Source organism: Grammomys surdaster, unplaced genomic scaffold (assembly GCF_004785775.1).
Source record: "Grammomys surdaster isolate TR1022 unplaced genomic scaffold, NIH_TR_1.0 141, whole genome shotgun sequence".
Classification (NCBI taxonomy): domain Eukaryota; kingdom Metazoa; phylum Chordata; class Mammalia; order Rodentia; family Muridae; genus Grammomys; species Grammomys surdaster.
In genome coordinates this window covers 10,281,409-10,281,667 of record NW_021604599.1, presented here as the reverse complement: position 1 = coordinate 10,281,667, position 259 = coordinate 10,281,409, and positions in this window count along the sequence as shown.

Here is a 259-nt window from a genome sequence, read left to right as displayed (position 1 = left end):
TCTTCTTCTTCTTCTTCTTCTTCTTCTTCTTCTTCTTCTTCTTCTTCTTCTTCTTCCTCCTCCTCCTCTTCCTCCTCCTCCTCCTCCTCCTTCTCCTCCTCCTCCTCCTCCTTCTTCTTCCTCTTCCTCTTCCTCCTCCTCTCCTCTTCTTCTTCTGGCTCAACAACTGTGCTAGGTATAAATGTTGTCTTTTGGAGGGCCTAATCTAATCAGAGAACGGTTAGTTTGTTATTCCCTTGATGTTTAAACTACTTTTGCA